Here is a 6,695-nt window from a genome sequence, read left to right as displayed (position 1 = left end):
AAAGAATTGATACAGTAGTGCCCAGCACAGAGCGAATAGCTGATATGTTTCAGCTGCTATTATCATCATCATCACCACCGTTACTTGTTTTTAATGGCCTAACAGAAGATATGAGCATGCGAAGGAGACAGCAGGAATATCCAGGGAAATGTATCATTGGAACCAAAAAGGAGAGCTTGATGAGCAGTGTCAAATGTTGCTGAGCAGTCAAGATTATATCTGAGAAATAGCTATTGGGTTTACTAAGAGGGGGATCACTGGTGAACTTGGCGGAAACATTTTCCAGTGTAGGAGGTGTGGACAAAGTCCAGCTGCACAAACGTGAAATGTGGTGCATGGTTTCCAGGGGTTCTCAGGCAGTATTTATTTAAAACCTAGCCTTTTTTTCCTGAGGTTTCTGCTCCACCTCCGCCCACCAAAATAAAAGAGGCAGTGCAATACCTGATGTGATTGTGAAGCAGACAGTGAGCTTATGGGGACATGAGGATGAGAGAAGAATGGTTCTGCCCTCTAGGAGCTTCCAGGCTAGCGGGGAGCCATTGGACAGGTCCATTTTGATGGGGGAGAAAATGCCTGGGGTTTAGAGGGTAGGAGTGGGCAGGAGGGAAGACTAAGGCACGGCCACATTATGAGTTTCGCGGCCCTGGGCACTTGGGCTTTCGTAGCCCCTTCCTCCATAAAAAATACTTAGTTATATTGTATGACTGCACTGGAATAAAGATGCACATATTACTATTATATACTACAACATTTTCTTCCACTTAGAAGTTCATTGTAAAATAAATTAAAACATTTTCATAATGGGGCTCTTAGGCACTGTGCCTACAATGCCTAGTGGATGGGTCAGCCCAGGAATAGGGTAATGGGGGATAGGGTGAGAGCTCTGGGTACCTGGGAATGGAGAGGCAAGAAGGAGACAAACCCTAAAGACGCAGTTCTGTTGTACACTGACCCCACATGTAAGGCACATCCCACAGGCCAGCCAGCTCCAGGAAAGGACACATTTGGATGTTGGGAGTTCGGTAGGCTCACGCAGCAGACACCTTTTCATGGAGGAGGAAGAAGCAGTGTCCTTGCTGACAAAACCCCCACTGGGCCAAGAGCTTCACCAGGCAGCTGATGGAAAGAACGAGATGTTGGTTCAGTTGGAACCACCGCACATCGGAGCGCCAGCTGCCTTGTTCTTGTGAAAGCGACACCGTCAGCCCTCTGTCACTAATGTCATTGTTGGGGGGACAGCTTTGGGAGGGGTGGCAAGTGTACCTCCCACAGGTGCGGTACCTGCTTCTGAGAAGTGCTAAGAATGCCATAAGTTGTCAGTTCCCACCACAAAGGGAAAGGGTTTTATCCTGTGGGCTTTCGGGTAAGTGTACATGTGTGGGAGAGAGACGTGGAGTAGGGATGTGGTGCACTGTTGTTTCTGATTAATTCATTTCGTTAAACACTGGTTGTCTACCAAACCAGGAGTGGATGGGGAGTTGGTGATTTAAAGAGCCCAATTCAGATATTTTTCTTTAGAACATGGCCCCATGCATCTGAACCCATTCCGGCCACTAAGCCCAGGAGGTTTGTGTTGGCTTGGAACCAGCAGCACTCACCCTCCCTGTTGCCAGGGTGATTCTCGGGTGGGGAGTGGGACTGGATTCAGTTCCTCTCACACACAAAACAAACCCAGAACCATGGCCCTCCCTAAGTCCCCTCCACAGCCCCCACCCGTCTCCCCACTCCTCTCATCTCCACCCTGCCCCACCTCGTGAGTTTTCCATCTCTTGGCCTTTGTTTGTTTCTGCTTTTGTCAGTCTCTTTCCTCTGGATGGGTTTCTATTTATTTCCGAACTGTCTGGGGCTGTGCACCATGGAGACAGTGTCCCTGGCTGCCCCTAGCTCTGATCTGGTTAGAATAAGCCCCTCTCCTTTGCATGCATCTCCAACTTGACAATAGAAACGTCCAAAACAAATCACGACATTCTGAAGCAAGATAGAAACCACCATCTCCACCTCCTCCTGCTGGCATTCTTGTCCACCTGGAAAGGGCTTCTAGCAAATTTCCAGTGTTCCCCTGTAGTGTCTCAATAGTGCAGCCCTGAGAAGGAGAAGCAACATTTATTGAATACCTACTGTATACCAGCTACTTGGTGTTAAAAATCTGGTGGTGAAGACAATGTTTCCTGAATTAAAATTCAACTGCAAACTATTTAAGGGCAGGGCCCAGGTTCATATACCCAAGTATCTAAAATATAGTGGATACTCAAGAACATTTTTTTGAGTGGATAAATGTATGAAAGGATGCAAGAAACATCTCTGCCATAGTAGAAGGTAATGATTGAACATCAGCAAAGGGGATTGAAGTTGAGAAAAAAATGCCTTGGCAAGACAGTGTGGGTAGATGAGAGTGTCAGAGAAGGTTGTAGACATCTGTTGCTCGATTTCAGCAAGTCCCATCTGCTTTCTGTCACCAGAAGTACCTTTGGGAGTAGTGAGGGGGGTGGGTGGCACAGAGCCTTTTGTTCACTGAAAATGCATATGGTCCTGAGAGAGATTAAATTATTGATTTGATGCTTATTCATGCACACATGCAAATGACTGATGACAGAGCCCTTCCTAAGGACAGGGTTTAGTAGTTGCGGGGGGTGGTGGTAGGAAAGAAACCACTGGAGATTCAAGGATGAGAGGCGCTTTCACCAGGTGAGGGGGTGGGAGGAGAAAAAGAAGGCTGGGGCCACCAGAGTCAAACTCTCAATACCCATTTGGCCCATGGAAGACCTCTGGAAAAAAACATGGGGTGCTGACAGAGCCTTCTACCACTGACACCATTGGTCAGTTCAATCAAACCGCCCCCTGGTGGGGCAGGAAGGAGACAAGGCCAGCCTGAATTCCAGGAAGTATGGATTGCAGACTGGTTTGAAGATGTTTTACTGTTCTTAAGCCAGTACAGTCTGTACCAAATGGGCCCATAACACATTGCCTATCAGAAGGCTGTAGGGATTTAAAACCAGCACATCAACTATATTTTTAGCGGGCTTGAGAATGCTTGAAAAGTATTTGTCATCTTAGTTCTTTGACCATTGATTTCCTTTGGATGATCTCTTGTTCGTGTTGCCCACAGTCCATTCACCTTCCTGGTACCATACGTACCCCAGCTTCCCTCTGCGAAACCAACCTCTTTTCCACTCTCATTTAGATCTTGGTAAAGCTGACTGCCCCTTCTATCCACACGCTCTAGAGGGTGGAGTAGTGGCTCAGACTCAATGATTGGTTCAAACACGGGCACGTGACCCAGAGTCTACAAGGAGATTTTTGCTGGGGCTGCTGGGAAAGAGGCACATGCATTCCCCCTGGTCCTCAATGTGAGAAGCTGGCTGTGCTGCTGCTTATTGCTGCCATGTGAAGCCTCAGACTGACACCAACACGGTGGAAAGCAGAGCCAAGAGAGGAAGAGAAGCTGAGCCCTGATGATGTTTGAGTACTGACTCCAGTCATGCCTAAAGCCAGACTTCTCACTTATGTGACCAATAAATTCCTTTTTGTTTAACAGTTTAAATTGGACCTTGTGGGGAATAAAACAGGGAGGGGTCCTTAACTGATACCCTTTGTCATCCTGGCATTTCATTATTTTTGGTGTAAACCCTTTGTTAAATGTAGAGGGATGTGAATTCCAAATGAATGAGTTGGGATTGATGAAGTTTGTCCTGGCCCCTGGACTATCCCCACAAGGCCCTCAAACCTGGGCAAAATGAGAGATGGGCAAAACACACAAAACCCCCACCATGTTCTGGGGACTTCTGTGGCCTCAGCATCAAGGTGCCTCCTTGGGTCAGCTTGGACTTGTCTGCAGAAAGGGGCCCCCAGGGCATTCTGAGATCTGCGAGCAGCCGTGGGTAGATGTGAGCAGCATAGGGGTTATAAGCTACACTGGAAGGTCCTGGCCCTCAGGAAGACCAGAGGTTGGGTCTACACCAATAGAAAGATTGAGAGAGAAAGGGGCTACCATTTATCACGTGCCTCCTGCATGATGGGCATATTGAAAGAATTATCTCCTTTCATCCTCACAATATCCTCGTGAGGCAGATACTATAATAGTTATTTTACTAGAGAAGAAATAGGCTTGGAGAAGTGACTTGCCCAAGGCGAAAAGGCCTGTAAAAGGCAGCAACTAAGCTGACTCTAGATATGGAATAACAAGGAAGGCCGGCAAGTGCAAGGCCACGGCTAGAGGGGCTGCCTGAGCAAAAAGGATCTGGGCCAGTGGTGTAGGGAGGCTGGAGTGGGCCAGGGGATGCAAACATCATGCAAAATGAGCTCCTTTCCCAGGCTAAGGCCATTAAGGCAGTTAGCTCTGCCGTGTCTCATAAGCAAGGGGCACCTGGGATTCTGTGAGTGGGACCATGGGAAATCTTCCCTCACGCCTACACTATTAACAAGAGCTCTGGACTCCGCTCCATTCACCTTTCCAGCCCCTTCACGGCAGACCCAGGAGGTAAGCTCAGAGGTGCACGTGACACTGAATGTGGGGCAGGGAGGGGCAGCTCCTCCTTGGCATCCCCCCTCCCCATCTGTTTAGAGCTCGGGCCATCAGCCTGCTCTGATTAAGTTGACTTTTTCAAGCCCTCACATCCAGGAGCTGCCAGCAGCCAAATCCCCCTGATTGTCTGAGATGTTCCCAACATCAGAGAATAAACAGTCTCCCCTGTCCAGCCAGCTGTGCCGAGCAGCATTCCTGTCTCCCTGCCCGGCTGGGTGGGGCTGCAGCCCTGTGTCCACCTCCAGCAGAGGCCTAGGGGACATGGTGAGTGGGTGGAAGGGAGAGGAGAGGTCGCCGTCTGTCTCCAGACCACATAGGACATTCCCTCCCCTGAGTTCCCATTTCGCCCCAGTGCCAGGCATCTCAGCCTCAAGCCACTCCCTACACAGCTCTGTAATTATGACTGTGTGACTTAAGAGGAGGCCCACACCAGGCCGCTGTACCTGAGGTCAAGCCCCTTCACCTTTGCCCAGGGGCTACCTGGAAAATTTGAGACTCCTGCACCCTTCTAGCTAGCTCTGAAGTGATCACACCCAAATGGCTCATTTTAGAGAGGCGGACACCCTGAGTCAGCAGGAGAAGCGGGACTAGACCCCAGGCCTTTCATTGCTGTCCACTGCCTCGGGATACTGTGGGTGCTGTGGCTAGAATGACGTTAGGGGCTCTGAGTGAGAGGGCGGCCCATGTTTTTGCAGAGGAGCAGAGGTGTTTTCATCCTATGCCTGTTTTGGAGATCAGGCTTGAGGCCACGCGGTTTCCTGCGGAAGCCAGCCTTCTGGAAAAGCGCTGTTCACCAGCTCCTCCTAAATCATCTTGTTGGGAGCAGAGCTGGGGCAGCAGGACCTGAGTGGTGTTCTACATTGTCCAGAGTCCAGCGCCCAGTCTGCGCTTGGCCAGGCCATGGGAGGCAGCCTGGGAAGGAGGGCAGAGTGTTTGGGAAGGCGGGGCCCCCCAGCACACACCGTGCGCTTTTCTGCCCTAGCACTCTGGTCGGAAACTGCGGGGGAGGAGAGAGAGCAGCCTTTCTCAGCCAGTGTGCAAAAGAAATTCCTCCAGGAACCCTTCTGGCTGGCAATAGCCCAGGCGCGGGGGTGAGGCAGACAGTGTGGGAGCCCGGGGCGGCCCAGGGGTCTCTGTGGACAGGTGTGTCACTCCCCATCTTTCTCAGGCCTCCAGCCTGGTCTCTATCTAGCTGTGTGTATCAGTGTGGATTCATGCGACTGTTCTGAGTTTGTAAGTGTAGGCAGCTGCATTTCTGGTTGGAGCTGGGTTTCTTGGTGGGAAAGTGTGTATGTACATGTTTGCCTGCATATGTTTGTGTCCACTTCTGTGTAAACTCACGTCTGTGGGCCTCTGTGTCTTTGCATAGATGAGTGGGTCTATGCCTGCTTACACGTGTCAAGGTAGTACGCATGTGAGCATTTAGGTTATTTTGGTGTAAACAGTACCTGTCTTTCTAGCTGTAAGTTTCAGTGTGTGTGTCTCTGGGAGCATGGGCATATACTGATTAATAACTTGTCAGTGTGTCCCTGAAAGCATGTATGCCTGTCTATTTACATTTGTGCAGCAGCATTCATTCACACATTCATTGATTCATTCAAAAAGTGATTTGCTCATTTGCCAACAGGAATCTTTTCAGTGCTCACTCTGTGACTGGCCCCACATTGGGAATTTAGAGAGATGTCCAGGGCAGCTCCTAACATTTTTAAGACCCAGGGCAAGAGTACAAATGAAGGCTTATATTCTTGTGTCCAAATATTTAAATAGTATATGTCAAAACAACAAACTGTTAAGGAAAATACTCAATCCTAATAACCCAGAGAGCTGGGTTTGATTTTGAATTCCCAGCTCCTCTGAGTTCTATGCTGGAACTTAGCAGCACGGCCGCTTTGTTCCCCTTCCTGGCTCTGTCCTTGCACACGTGTGTTACTCCTCACACGTGTCCAAACTACATACATGCATCCACAAACAGCTGCCCCTTGGCCACTCTGGACTTAGGAGTGCCACACTATTGACAAAGTCTGCCCAAATGGCTCCAAGAGGGAATCATGGAGTCCCACGTACCTGATTGGGAACCCAAGAGGAGGGTGTGGGCTTCTGGTGGGCCCATTCCCTTGGTCCCAGGGAATTCTCACTGTAGGGTGGAGTGTAGCCATCTAAAGGGTGGGCCCAG

This window comes from Rhinolophus sinicus, chromosome 3 (genome assembly GCF_057876585.1).
Source record: "Rhinolophus sinicus isolate RSI-liver-muscle chromosome 3, RSI-T2T, whole genome shotgun sequence".
In the NCBI taxonomy this organism is placed as follows: Eukaryota; Metazoa; Chordata; class Mammalia; order Chiroptera; family Rhinolophidae; genus Rhinolophus; species Rhinolophus sinicus.
Note: the sequence above shows the minus strand (reverse complement) of the source record.